The sequence below is a fragment of the Leopardus geoffroyi genome, chromosome B2 (genome assembly GCF_018350155.1).
Source record: "Leopardus geoffroyi isolate Oge1 chromosome B2, O.geoffroyi_Oge1_pat1.0, whole genome shotgun sequence".
NCBI classification, from domain to species: Eukaryota; Metazoa; Chordata; class Mammalia; order Carnivora; family Felidae; genus Leopardus; species Leopardus geoffroyi.
In genome coordinates, this window is record NC_059332.1 from 39,111,665 (window position 1) to 39,125,034 (window position 13,370).

At 56.3% G+C, this 13,370-nt stretch overlaps 1 pseudogene; it reads left to right on the forward strand.

Annotated features, from left to right (window-relative positions):
* Positions 1-3,837: 3,837 nt before the first annotated feature.
* On the forward strand, positions 3,838-4,558 carry LOC123609893 (annotated as a pseudogene).
* The last annotated feature ends 8,812 nt before the right edge of the window (positions 4,559-13,370 follow it).

Genomic DNA, 13,370 nt, shown 5'->3' on the forward strand with positions numbered 1-13,370 from the left:
CTCTCTCTGTCCCTCACCTGCTCATGCTCTCTCTCTCTCTCTCTAATATAAATAAACATTAAAAAAACTTAAAAAAAAAAAGAATATGACAGCTCGGTTCCCAGATAGGGGAGTGGGGGGCAAATGGATGTGGGGTTCAGCTGCCAATCAGCTGATAGAGCAGATGTCTGAGGAGGTGAGCCTTTCCTCACTGACTTTCTCCGGAAGCCAAGAAGCATGGGTGGTGGCCAGAGACTGTAACACTGCCCCAGGCCTGGCCTCTGGGGCTGGGGAGGGCCTGGGGGGTTCAAGGAGGGCCAGTCCCTTTAGTGACCTGCAATGCATAGTTTCCCCAAAGTCCTCATGCAGCCCATAAGCAAATTTATTCCATTTGTTGAAGTTAAAGAAAATGGCATTATACAATCTCAGCTTTGGTAGCCACTGAAAAGCCTGGCTCTGAAAGAGAAGGAAATCTGTGTTCCAGAGGAGCCAATGTCCTTAACAGCTGGGAGAAGAAAATTTCATCTGCCTGCAAATGCCGTGTGCTGTTGTTTATCGCCCCTGGACCTAAAGTGTTTCAGAGTTTCAAAACTGAAGGGCTTTCTGAAGACCCGGTAGAGACAGACAGGTACTCCCAGAAAGTCAGCAAAAGCTTGCCTCGTATGTGCTACGCATTCTATGTGCATGGAAGGAAAAGAGAATAATAGGGACCAGGTACAGAGAGAGCAACACACAAGGTAACAGCGACTCACACACACACACACACACACACACACACGCCCAATAACAAGTGGGGACAAAGAGAGATAGGCACCTTGAAGCGGAGAAAGAACAATAGCATCCCGTGCCTTTGGGGTGAGTTATAAATACACGGAGAAGGGTATGAGAGTCATGAACACCACAGGTAAACAGAGGACGTTTGTTTAGGCCACCTCTTCTCCCCCAGTGTTTGGATCCCCTCACTCATTCCCCGCAGAGCCCACAGGTCTAGAGCCTTTTACTCAGCCCCCACCCCCTTGCTCCAGATCCCTGTCCTGGGAGCTACACCGGGATATGCTCAGTAATTCTCCAAATCCCTATGTCATTTGCACGTATACCCACTTGGCTGGGGTTGAGTCTTCTTACTGTAAGAGACGAGGTGCATGGCTCTAAGCCCATGTGTGGAGAACAGTACAGTTGGGCCAAGTGGTTGGTTGGTTCCCTGAGGGCGGGAGGGCAGAACCATGATCTTCCCTGAATCCCTGACTTGGAAAACCCTGCTGGGTTTGGGAGAGGGGTCGCTGATGGAAGTACAGGTCCTAAATATATGGGGCTAGACATGCAAGCCACGGGGACAGAGAACACGAGATTCTTCTGATTGGTTAGAGATGGAGATAGAGGGAGGGAGATCCACCTAAGGACCGGTAGTATCAGAGAAGAACTGTTTCTTCTTGGCCTGTGGAGGCATGTCTCTGGGGCCCTGGGGGCAAGACCCCTTGGCTAAAATTCTCTCCCTGGTTTTGGATGTGACTTGAAATCCCTTTGCTTCTGTCAGGGTGCTTTGGGCTGTCATTAACAGAGTATCTAATCAAAGCGACACTTACGAATTGCATGACAAAGATTAGAGAGGGACCATTTCAGTGCTGATTATAGGCATTCCCTGAGTTGAACTCAGATTCAAGGGGGGAGGACACAGACCCCACGCCTTGGTGGGAGCAGTGAGAACAAATTTGAGAAGCAAAACAAAATGGTGAAAATAAACATATATTGCTTTAGACAAGTGAATTTGGTCTTTTCAGATAGCACTCTTATGACAATGACCCACTGATCTGCCTTTCAAACCATGCCCTGCTGGGAGTCAGCCAAGATTGCAAGGTCGGACTCATCTGGAGGGAATGGAGCTACAGAAAGGACATTCAAGGGGGCCTCCCCGCTCCCGTGGTTGCTGCCCTCCCCACCTCCTGTGTTCTTTCCCTTCTAGATCACCCGCTAGGCTGAAGGAGCCCCTAGAAGCCCCTCTGCCCTTCTGCTTCCGCCCGCCCTCATGCTATGGCAGTTCTGCCGAATCTATTTGCAGACTCCTTATTACTGCCAAAGCTGCACAGTCTCTGGTGGGGCCTCCTCCTTTGTTGCTCGCAAAGCCTCCTCTGCAGACCTTCCTTTCTCAAACATTCCTATTTATTCTTTCTTTGTATAATATGGGTTCCAGAGTGGCCTCCTCCAGCCAGAGGCCAGCTCCGTTAGAAATCCCAAAGGCCAGCCAACTTGGTGAGGTAGTGAGACATTATCTCCTGCCTTTCCTCTGGGTGGCTTTGACACCCATAACCTTTCATCCATCAGCCTTCCCTGGATGGCTCTCCGCGGCTGGCCTGCCCCCCACTCCAGCTCTGTACTTGTTGAGGGCTCTGGATTCTGGTTCCCACTCCTCATCCAGGATGGAGTTCTGTTACACCTGGGTTCCAAGAACCCCCTGTATTCAATCAACAACTGAGTCTTAACTACTCGCCATGTACCTGGCACTGTGCTGGACACAAGGACACACAGTCCCAGGCCTGCCCTAGAGGGGTGTGCACGCATAATTGAGACGCATGGGTAGAAATAAAGTTGTGTTATACAGTGTTATTACGGGGGTCTTCATATTTCGAAAGATGTTTCCTGAGCCCCTGCTTTGTGCAGCACACTGTGCTGGGCACTGGAATACAGCAGTGGCCAAAGCAGATGAAGTTCCTCCCTTGAGAGCTTCAGCCAGAAGTCTGAGTACAGTGTGAGCCAATAAGGAGAGTGACATTCCCCTGAGGGGCTGGGGGTGCACGTAACAGATGTCGGTTCTCTCTCCACTCACTGTCCCAGTTCGTGCCCACAGGGCCCAATGCCAATGCTTGTGACTTGGCTCAGGGCTTTCTCCTGGCACGCAGGGTGGACCCCAACTGCCAGGGCATTAATGGGCTGGTAGCAGTCAGTGCTGCATAGGAGTCAGAAGGTGAATATCCTGGCGTCCTCATCTTCAGGTGGGACCACCATTGTAGTGTGTTCTACACAGTGGCCAAGAGGTCCTCAGTGGGATGGAGACCCACTTCTCCGTAGTGGTAGCCACTCACTGACTCCCCAAATTGCCTCCCTCCCCACGCCTGCTTCACATCCCCTTACTCCTGCTGGCATTTCCTGAGCTGCCTCCTGAATAAACAAACTAATGGCAGCCAAATCTTTGTTCCAGGTTCTGCTTTGGAAAGAACCCCAAGATACACCTACTAACAAGTAGTGGTAGTAGTAGCAGTCCAGTGAGAGCTCACAATGTGCCAGGCCCCTCTTGAATTGCTTGACTTTCCTGATGCATTCCATCTCTACAATGGCTAAGGATGGCAATTTTCTCCACTTCAAAAGGGAGGAAATAGAGTCATGAGAGAGGAAACTGGCACAAGTTTTAGCCCAAATCCAGGATTCCAGGCCCAGTTCTGGATCAAGCTGCTCAAGGTCTTGGACTGGAGCCTCAGTTTCCTCTCCTTGCACCACGAGAGGATGCTCCTCGCCCACCCTCCTCACAGGCCTTGTCAAGCTATTGTAAAGGGGTTGTAAAGCTCCAGCAACAGAGAGGGCATGGAAAGCTTTTGGGGAGAAGGAGGCTCAGCGTGAAAAGGAAGGATGAAGAACGTGCTGATCTCTCCCGGGCAGCCGCTCCAGCCCTGATGATGAGGATTCCATCCAGGAGGGGTGATTTCCCTGTTCCTGCCTCTTTGAATTCCTGAAGCAACTTTGGAGTTCACAACCCTGAGAAGTTTTTCTCCAGAAGTTCTGTCTCTTCTCCAATATCCTAATCTTGTGCTTGTTGATGCGTTTGTTTAAAATTTCCCCCTCGCTCTTTTTGTGGCACCTCCGAGGTGACTGAACATCTCTTTCCAAGCTACCAGCGGCCAGAAGCTCATTGAAGTGGACGACGAATGGAAACTTAGCATCTTTTATGAGAAGTGGATGGCCACAGAAGCTGCCGACGCTCTGGGTGAAGAACGGAAGTGTTCTGTGGCCCGAATCAGTGGTGACGATGGCAGACAAGGCTTCCCCCTGAAGCAGGGTGTTCTGACCCATGGCCGTGTCCACCTGCTGTTGAGTAAGGTGCCTTCCTGTTACAGACCAAAGAAGACTTGAGAAAGAAAGCGTGAATCTGTTCAGGGTTGCCCTGTGGGTGCTAATCTCAGTGTTCTCAACTTGGTCTTTGTAAAAGAAGGGAGGGTTGTGGAGAAGGATATTTCTGGATTCCCTGATACTACCAGGCCTCTTTTGGCTGGCAGAATCCACAAACATTTCAGTCTCTCTAAAGAAGACGATGTCCTCCAGTGTGAGGGCTCCTAAACACAGAGGTAAGAAACTCAGGACCAAAGCGCCCAAGATTCAGTGTCTTGTGAATCCACACGTCCTCCAACAAAAAGGTCGGTGTATTGCTTTGAAGAAACAGTGTGCTAAGAAAAGTAAGGAACAGGCCACAGAATATGCTAAACCTTTGGCCAAGAGAATGAAGGAGGCCAAAGAAAAACACCAGGAACAGGTTGTTAAGAGACGGAGGCTGTCCTCTCTGAAAGCTTCCACCTCTAAGTCCAGTCAAAAATGAGGTTTTCTAAGAGTGAAAAATAGGATCAGATATCAAAAAATAAGTGAAATAAAATAAAATAAAACAAAATAAAATAAAATAAAATAGAATAGAATAAAATAAAATAAATAAAAATAAAATAAAATAAAATAAAATAAATAAAAATAAAATCTCCCCTTCAGCCTGGGGCTCCCTGAAGGCAGGGCTGTGTCTCCTGCCTCAGACTGGGGCTCCCTGAGGGCAGGGCTGTGTCTCCCTCCTAAGATTGGAGCTCCCTGAGGATAGGGATGTGTCTTTTCCCTCAGACTATGGCTCCCTGAGAGGCAGGACTGTGTCTCCTCCCTCAGACTGAGGTTTGCTGAGGACAGGGCTGTGTCTCCTCCCTCAGACTGGGGTTTGCTGAGGACAGGGCTGTGTCTCCCCCTCAGACTGGGTCTCCCTGAGGGCAGGGCTGTGTTTCCCCCTCAGACTGGGGCTCCCTGAGGCAGGGCTGTGTCTCCCCCTTCAGACTGGGGTCCCTGAGGGCAGAGCTGTGTCTCCTCCCCCCTTCAGACTGGGTCTCCGTGAGGGCAGGACTGTGTCTCCCCCTCTGAGACTGGGGCTCCCTCAAGGCAGGACTGTGTCTCCCCCCTCAGACTGGGGCTCCCTGAGGCAGGGCTGTGTCTCCCCCCTCAGACTGGGGCTCCCTGAGGGCAGGGCTGTGTCTCCCCCCTCAGACTGGGGCTCCCTGAGGACAGAGCTGTGTCTCCCCCCTCAGACTGGGGCTCCCTAAGGGCAGGGCTGTGTCTCCCCCCTCAGACTGGGGCTCCCTGAGGGCAGGGTTGTGTCTCCCCCCTCAAATGGGTCCCTGAGGGCAAGGCTGTGTCTCTCCCCTCAGACTGGGGCTCCCTGAGGGCAGGGCTGTGTCTCCCTCCTCAGACTGGGGCTCCCTGAGGGCAGGGCTGTGTCTCCCTCCTCAGACTGGGGCTCCCTGAGGGCAGAGCTGTGTCTCCCTCCTCAGACTGGGGCTCCCTGAGGGTAGGGCTGTGTCTCCCCCCTCAGACTGGGGCTCCCTGAGGGCAGGGCTGTGTCTCCCCCCTCAGACTGGGGTCCCTGAGTGCAGGGCTGTGTCTCCCTCTCAGACTGGGGCTCCCTGAGGGCAGAGTTGTGTCTCCCCCCTCAAATGGGTCCCTGAGGGCAAGGCTGTGTCTCTCCCCTCAGACTGGGGCTCCCTGAGGGCAGGGCTGTGTCTCCCTCCTCAGACTGGGGCTCCCTGAGGACAGGGCTGTGTCTCCCCCTTCAGACTGGGGTTTGCTGAGGGCAGGGCTGTGTCTCCCCCTCAGACTGGGGTCCCTGAGGGCAGGGCTGTGTCTCCCTCCTCAGACTGGGGTCCCTGAGGGCAGGGCTGTGTCTCCCTCCTCAGACTGGGGCTCCCTGAGGGCAGAGCTGTGTCTCCCTCCTCAGACTGGGGCTCCCTGAGGGTAGGGCTGTGTCTCCCCCCTCAGACTGGGGCTCCCTGAGGGCAGGGCTGTGTCTCCCCCCTCAGACTGGGGTCCCTGAGTGCAGGGCTGTGTCTCCCTCTCAGACTGGGGCTCCCTGAGGGCAGGGCTGTGTCTCCCTCCTCAGACTGGGGCTCCCTGAGGGCAGGGCTGTGTCTCCCTCCTCAGACTGGGGCTCCCTGAGGGCAGGGCTGTGTCTCCCTCCTCAGACTGGGGCTCCCTGAGGGCAGAGCTGTGTCTCCCTCCTCAGACTGGGGCTCCCTGAGGGTAGGGCTGTGTCTCCCCCCTCAGACTGGGGTCCCTGAGTGCAGGGCTGTGTCTCCCTCTCAGACTGGGGCTCCCTGAGGGCAGAGTTGTGTCTCCCCCCTCAAATGGGTCCCTGAGGGCAAGGCTGTGTCTCTCCCCTCAGACTGGGGCTCCCTGAGGGCAGGGCTGTGTCTCCCTCCTCAGACTGGGGCTCCCTGAGGACAGGGCTGTGTCTCCCCCTTCAGACTGGGGTTTGCTGAGGGCAGGGCTGTGTCTCCCCCTCAGACTGGGGTCCCTGAGGGCAGGGCTGTGTCTCCCTCCTCAGACTGGGGTCCCTGAGGGCAGGGCTGTGTCTCCCTCCTCAGACTGGGGCTCCCTGAGGGCAGAGCTGTGTCTCCCTCCTCAGACTGGGGCTCCCTGAGGGTAGGGCTGTGTCTCCCCCCTCAGACTGGGGCTCCCTGAGGGCAGGGCTGTGTCTCCCCCCTCAGACTGGGGTCCCTGAGTGCAGGGCTGTGTCTCCCTCTCAGACTGGGGCTCCCTGAGGGCAGGGCTGTGTCTCCCTCCTCAGACTGGGGCTCCCTGAGGGCAGGGCTGTGTCTCCCTCCTCAGACTGGGGCTCCCTGAGGGCAGGGCTGTGTCTCCCTCCTCAGACTGGGGCTCCCTGAGGGCAGAGCTGTGTCTCCCTCCTCAGACTGGGGCTCCCTGAGGGTAGGGCTGTGTCTCCCCCCTCAGATTGGGGCTCCCTGAGGGTAGGGCTGTGTCTCCCCCCTCAGACTGGGGTCCCTGAGTGCAGGGCTGTGTCTCCCTCTCAGACTGGGGCTCCCTGAGGGCAGAGTTGTGTCTCCCCCCTCAAATGGGTCCCTGAGGGCAAGGCTGTGTCTCTCCCCTCAGACTGGGGCTCCCTGAGGGCAGGGCTGTGTCTCCCTCCTCAGACTGGGGCTCCCTGAGGACAGGGCTGTGTCTCCCCCTTCAGACTGGGGTTTGCTGAGGGCAGGGCTGTGTCTCCCCCTCAGACTGGGGTCCCTGAGGCCAGGGCTGTGTCTCCCTCCTCAGACTGGGGTCCCTGAGGGCAGGGCTGTGTCTCCCTCCTCAGACTGGGGCTCCCTGAGGGCAGAGCTGTGTCTCCCTCCTCAGACTGGGGCTCCCTGAGGGTAGGGCTGTGTCTCCCCCCTCAGACTGGGGCTCCCTGAGGGCAGGGCTGTGTCTCCCTCCTCAGACTGGGGTCCCTGAGGGCAGGGCTGTGTCTCCCTCCTCAGACTGGGGCTCCCTGAGGGCAGAGCTGTGTCTCCCCCCTCAGACTGGGGCTCCCTAAGGGCAGGGCTGTGTCTCCCCCCTCAGACTGGGGCTCCCTGAGGGCAGGGTTGTGTCTCCCCCCTCAAATGGGTCCCTGAGGGCAAGGCTGTGTCTCTCCCCTCAGACTGGGGCTCCCTGAGGGCAGGGCTGTGTCTCCCTCCTCAGACTGGGGCTCCCTGAGGGCAGGGCTGTGTCTCCCTCCTCAGACTGGGGCTCCCTGAGGGCAGAGCTGTGTCTCCCTCCTCAGACTGGGGCTCCCTGAGGGCAGGGCTGTGTCTCCCCCCTCAGACTGGGGTCCCTGAGTGCAGGGCTGTGTCTGCCTCTCAGACTGGGGCTCCCTGAGGGCAGAGTTGTGTCTCCCCCCTCAAATGGGTCCCTGAGGGCAAGGCTGTGTCTCTCCCCTCAGACTGGGGCTCCCTGAGGGCAGGGCTGTGTCTCCCTCCTCAGACTGGGGCTCCCTGAGGACAGGGCTGTGTCTCCCCCTTCAGACTGGGGTTTGCTGAGGGCAGGGCTGTGTCTCCCCCTCAGACTGGGGTCCCTGAGGGCAGGGCTGTGTCTCCCTCCTCAGACTGGGGTCCCTGAGGGCAGGGCTGTGTCTCCCTCCTCAGACTGGGGCTCCCTGAGGGCAGAGTTGTGTCTCCCCCCTCAAATGGGTCCCTGAGGGCAAGGCTGTGTCTCTCCCCTCAGACTGGGGCTCCCTGAGGGCAGGGCTGTGTCTCCCTCCTCAGACTGGGGCTCCCTGAGGACAGGGCTGTGTCTCCCCCTTCAGACTGGGGTTTGCTGAGGGCAGGGCTGTGTCTCCCCCTCAGACTGGGGTCCCTGAGGGCAGGGCTGTGTCTCCCTCCTCAGACTGGGGCTCCCTGAGGGCAGGGCTGTGTCTCCCCCTCAGACTGGGGCTCCCTGAGGGCAGGGCTATGTCTCCCCCCTCAGACTGGGGTTTGCTGAGGGCAGGGCTGTGTCTCCCCCTCAGACTGGGGTCCCTGAGTGCAGGGCTGTGTCTCCCTCTCAGACTGGGGCTCCCTGAGGCCAGGGCTGTGTCTCCCTCCTCAGACTGGGGCTCCCTGAGGGCAGGGCTGTGTCTCCCTCCTCAGACTGGGGCTCCCTGAGGGCAGAGCTGTGTCTCCCTCCTCAGACTGGGGCTCCCTGAGGGTAGGGCTGTGTCTCCCCCCTCAGACTGGGGCTCCCTGAGGGCAGGGCTGTGTCTCCCCCCTCAGACTGGGGTCCCTGAGTGCAGGGCTGTGTCTCCCTCTCAGACTGGGGCTCCCTGAGGGCAGAGTTGTGTCTCCCCCCTCAAATGGGTCCCTGAGGGCAAGGCTGTGTCTCTCCCCTCAGACTGGGGCTCCCTGAGGGCAGGGCTGTGTCTCCCTCCTCAGACTGGGGCTCCCTGAGGACAGGGCTGTGTCTCCCCCTTCAGACTGGGGTTTGCTGAGGGCAGGGCTGTGTCTCCCCCTCAGACTGGGGTCCCTGAGGGCAGGGCTGTGTCTCCCTCCTCAGACTGGGGTCCCTGAGGGCAGGGCTGTGTCTCCCTCCTCAGACTGGGGCTCCCTGAGGGCAGAGCTGTGTCTCCCCCCTCAGACTGGGGCTCCCTAAGGGCAGGGCTGTGTCTCCCCCCTCAGACTGGGGCTCCCTGAGGGCAGGGTTGTGTCTCCCCCCTCAAATGGGTCCCTGAGGGCAAGGCTGTGTCTCTCCCCTCAGACTGGGGCTCCCTGAGGGCAGGGCTGTGTCTCCCTCCTCAGACTGGGGCTCCCTGAGGGCAGGGCTGTGTCTCCCTCCTCAGACTGGGGCTCCCTGAGGGCAGAGCTGTGTCTCCCTCCTCAGACTGGGGCTCCCTGAGGGCAGGGCTGTGTCTCCCCCCTCAGACTGGGGTCCCTGAGTGCAGGGCTGTGTCTCCCTCTCAGACTGGGGCTCCCTGAGGGCAGAGTTGTGTCTCCCCCCTCAAATGGGTCCCTGAGGGCAAGGCTGTGTCTCTCCCCTCAGACTGGGGCTCCCTGAGGGCAGGGCTGTGTCTCCCTCCTCAGACTGGGGCTCCCTGAGGACAGGGCTGTGTCTCCCCCTTCAGACTGGGGTTTGCTGAGGGCAGGGCTGTGTCTCCCCCTCAGACTGGGGTCCCTGAGGGCAGGGCTGTGTCTCCCTCCTCAGACTGGGGCTCCCTGAGGGCAGGGCTGTGTCTCCCCCTCAGACTGGGGCTCCCTGAGGGCAGGGCTATGTCTCCCCCCTCAGACTGGGGTTTGCTGAGGGCAGGGCTGTGTCTCCCCCTCAGACTGGGGTCCCTGAGGGCAGGGCTGTGTCTCTCCCTCAGATGGGGTCCCTGAGGGCAGGGCTGTGTCTCCCTCCTCAGACTGGGGCTCCCTGAGGGCAGGGCTGTTTGTCTCTCCCTCTGCACAGTCCCAATATTGGTCCTGAGCATGGGCAGCTGTAGGAGAAATCTTCAGGCTAGGCAATCCTACCTCAGATCCAAGAATCTCTGAGCAGCTCTGGGGACTGGGGAGTGAGGAGGCTGGATCTTGACCCGGACTGGTAGGGAGCAGAGAGTCCAAGTGTTAACTGAGGATGTCCTCATTCTGTTAGTGTAACTTTCCACTTGACTTATTTATAGTCCACACAGGGTGATTTACTGGCAGTGGTTCTGCCACATCCTGGGATCTCCGTTGGGGCAGGGGCTGGGGTAGAAGAGGGGTGGGGTAGAGAAGGAAAGAGATGGGATCTCCAGGACAGAGGCTAAGTGAAATGTACCCTGGGCCCCCCAGTTCCCAGGTTCCCACAAGAAGCTATATGGGCCAATCTGAGCTATTTCACGTCATGTTTTCATACCGAAAGTTTTGGTACAGGATGTATTTCTGGAGGATGAAATTCAATTCTGCCTGGAGGCTTGGCCTGGCCCAAATCACAAGTGGATAAGACATGTTTTTGGCTACAGGCCTTACCTCTCTAGGCCCTCCATTGTAGGGTTTGGCCTGCCTGTTCTTTTCCATCCCCCAACCTCAGCGCCCCGTCCTGTTAGTCCTGGTCACCCTATGCTAACGTTGGGTCCTCCAGATGCCCACCACCTGCTGAGCACAATTCCTTAAGTGGGTTAATCCTAGGGAAACTCACTGAGCACTCATGCTACACCAGGCTCTGTTCTGAGCAGTTCACACACACTAACTAACCTTAGAATGGTTATAACCCCATTTTACAGATTTGGAAACTGAGGAACAAGGAAATTAGGTGATGTGCCCAAGGTCACGCGGCTGTCAGTGGCAGAGAAGACTGGCACCCAGGCGGTCTGCTCCTGGTGGTAACAGGGGATTTAGACTCCCCCTACTACCTGCCAGCCCCCTTCCCTCCCCAGATCTGGCTCTCACCTCCCCTTCCTCTAAGCAGCCAGCATCTTGGGCTATGCTACAACCTTCTCTTGTCTATAAAGTTTACCTGGGGTTGTCTTTGTTCCCTGCTAGCCTGCAGGCACCCTGAGGGCAGGCACTTCCCAGCTGCGGCCAGAGGACCTGTCACCTAGGAGCTGCTCCAGTGTGCTTGTGGGATGGATAAAGAAGTGATTGGGGGGCAAGTTGTCACCTGAGCAGCGGGCTTCTCTGTTTACATTCCCCGGTCACAGAGTGAGGCCCCAGACCGGGTGCCTGCACGGGTGTGGGCGAGCACATATGTGAGCATGTCTGTCCCCCTGTGTGGGCAAGTGCACGTCTATGCCCACAGGTGCGCATGCGTAGGTGCGCGCATGTGCATGAATGCATGCGCCTGTGTGGGCTATGCTGGGAGCCAGCTGTGCTGCGTGGCCTGAGTCTCTCAGCAGCTTAATCGTGCCTGACAGGTTGATTAGAGGAGAAAGTTGCTGCGTCTCTATCGCAACAGACAGGGTGAGCGTGTCTCCACTTAACCTTTCCCTTCACACAGGAGGGAAGGGGGTGCAGGCCAGGGCGGAGGAAGGGGTCCAGGGCAAGGAAGGTGAGGCAATCTTCAGGGAGGCAGAGGGAGCCTAGGGGGCAGGATTTGCAGGGCAGGGGCAAGCATTTGCAAGACAAGACAACCGGTGTGACCACAATGTGATCAAAGGGCCCCCACGGTCCCTGCATGTCCCCATGGAGCTAAGCATGGACCTCTCTCTCCCAGAGGGCTGGGTGAGTGGGTGCTTAGACAATCTGCAGTCCAAGAGCCCATCTGGAGGCCCTAAAGCCTGGCTGTGCTGCGCTCAGGAGAGGCCTTCAGAGCCAGCCATCAGCGGGGGTGGTGCTGAGGGTCACTCTGCCTTCAGCTGGGAGCCCAGAGGAGGAGAGCGAGTTGATAGGGCTGCAGAAAACCTGGAAAAAGAAGATGCCTATACCTCTGTCCTGTATGGGAGGAGACGACCTAGTGCCAGGAAGGTAACCTTCCAAGTCAGTTACCCACCCAGCACCAGTGGCACCTACCCCTGCTAGGGGCTCAAGCAGGTGGGTGCCCAAGGAGATAGGGTGAGAGTGTGCCCTGGAAGGGCCTTGTTGAGGACCCTTTCCAATCTGTCACTTCTGTCCTGGAGGCCTCCCAGGAGGGGACTGGAAGGGTCTCTAACTGGAAGGGTCAGAGTAGACCCCGGAGAAGGAAGCACCTGCCTCACCTGGGCCTGGGCTTTCCCCACAATCCCACCACGTCACATGATGCAAAGCAGACCTCCATGTTTGATTTTAGTCCGTGCTGCCTGGGTGAATAGGCGCCGTTGCTTTCAGCCACCTGAGCACTAATGTTCTGAATCATTACACTTTTTAAATTGAGAGTCTAGTGGCAGATCTTTTATGCCATCAAGCTACCCTTTATACTATTGTTTTGTAGAACTTCTAAATGTTACTGGTTAACCAGGGTAAAAAAAAAATCTGTGTATATAGTAGTATAATCTCAAATATTTTATTTGAGAATGCTTAGGGAGGAAAAAGAAAACTAGAACATATCCAGCAGCATAACAGTAGTTGTCACTGGGGAATTAGGTCTGGCTAATTGTTATTTATATTTCTTCGCATCCCTTCAATTTCATCATTAGAACAGTAGGTATTGCTTTCCTAAAAGTAGTAGGCCTGGTTTTGAATACAAGCAGGATGTCAATTTGGTAAGCAAACCACACATAGCAAAATATCTTAAAAATAAAACAAAATAAAAAAGAAAGTAATAGTGGCTATGTTTTGAAGCTATGTGTGATGTTTTTCTTTCCTTCAATCTCCCCGCCCCCTGCCCCCTCCAGCTACATTACCAACACTGAGGGTACAGGGTGGGTGTGGGCATGGTGGGGAAGAGGAGGGAGGTATTTCAAACCAATAAGAAAATTATGCCTGCTATTCTCCCTGACCACCATCAAGAGGAATAGAGGAAGATAATTGTTGCTTTACCCAATGCTCTGGGTCTGGGTCAGAGGCCTTTGGAAGGACACACCATGAAATCAGTGCAACAGTCAGCAGGCCTTGTTAATGGCCTTCCCGAATCTGTTCCCTTCTTTGTGTCTCTGGCAGAGCTTTTGTTCCCATATTTGCCCTACTCCCAGAGGCCCCATGTGCAGGGCAGGTGCCCTATGCCCTTGATTAGTCTGGAGTGTTGCTCAGTGGGGCACTATTGGCGTTCCAATTACAGGAAGAATAGCATTTCTGCCCCCAGGGACTGTGTGTTCAGAGGGGTCCCAGATGTAAGGACTTCTAAAACCTCTCCTACGTGCCCCAACGTCCCTGAGTGAAGCTGTTATGTCTTGGTTGAGGGTCACTGGAAGCCAACTGCAATGACTTCATTCCCCTTGCCAGTGATTTAAGAAAAAGGTGTTATGAGCTGAATTGTGTCTCTCTCAAAAGATACGTTGAAATCCTAAC